The sequence below is a fragment of the Mastomys coucha genome, unplaced genomic scaffold, assembly GCF_008632895.1.
Source record: "Mastomys coucha isolate ucsf_1 unplaced genomic scaffold, UCSF_Mcou_1 pScaffold1, whole genome shotgun sequence".
In the NCBI taxonomy this organism is placed as follows: domain Eukaryota; kingdom Metazoa; phylum Chordata; class Mammalia; order Rodentia; family Muridae; genus Mastomys; species Mastomys coucha.
The window spans coordinates 27,373,869-27,375,060 of record NW_022196891.1 but is presented as its reverse complement, the minus strand read 5'-3'; positions in this window follow the sequence as shown (position 1 = coordinate 27,375,060).

Genomic DNA, 1,192 nt, shown 5'->3' with positions numbered 1-1,192 from the left:
CTCTCCTGAAATTCCTATCACTGACTGTAGCTTAAACTCAGTTACTCAGTCCCCCTATCTACTCCGTCTTCTTTGTTACCCTTCCATTCATGCCAGAAAGGACTGAGGAGGCCCTGATATGTGGGGGAGATATGACTGAAGAGATGTTGGGTCAGGGATGCACTCACCTGTTAGAGACTACATTTGTATGGCTTGTGTCTCATCTGTGTATGATCAGTAGCCATCCTGACCTAAAAGTGGCATCTGGCACACCCGGATGACTCTGGGAAGTGTGGATACTGGAAGAGAAGTGAGCTTTGGGCTGCAGAGCACTGTACTCATCAGGCTATGGAGAACTGGAACCCAAAGCTTGGCTCTCCTTAGAGCCTAGGAGACTTACTCAGAAATGCCCTCCCCGTGGCCCCAAGTGGATCCTAAGTGTTCCTTTCCAGTGGGGAATCGCAAGAGCAGGATTTGTCAGAATTTATACCTGTAGGGCATCAACCTAGAGCATATTTTGCATATTCCTACTTTCAACAGCAAAATTGTTTTCAAAGTTCATAATAAAAGAATTTCTCATTTTTAAAATTTCCCTACAGAGAATAACAATAAAAAAATCATTGTTGTAGAAGAAACAACTGGAAGATGACAGACAGGTAATTGATTTTGATAGAAGCAGTGATTTAACTCTCTCTCTCTCTGTGTGTGTGTGTGTTTGTATGTGTGTGCATGTGTGCATATATATGTATGCATGTGTGTGTTTGTGTGTGTGCATGTGTGTGCATTTGTAGTGTGTGTTAACTTTTTAAAAAATTGAAATATTTGGTTTTGTTTGGGATGCTATAGTTCTTTTTCTTTTTTTGAAGACCAGGCTGGCTTTGAACTTCTGAAATTTCTGCCTCCCAAGTGTGGGACTGAATGTGTGTACCTATTTCTGGCTGTACTTCCATTTATGAGTTAATTTCTTTAAGGAACCTCACCAGCACACCAAGTTTCAGGAGGAATGGGGCTACACACCTGGATGTACTGGTCCCTGTAACAGGAGGTCCGGTTTAAGCTATCGAATTTAGCAAATGAAAACACAGGATGCCCACTTTATTCTGAACTTCAAAGGTACGTGAACTCTGAGATATGCAGGTCTGAATGTCAAAATCTTCCTGGGTGCCATGTGTCCAGTGGGAACAGGAAAGATACAGCAGTCTTCTGGGGGCGG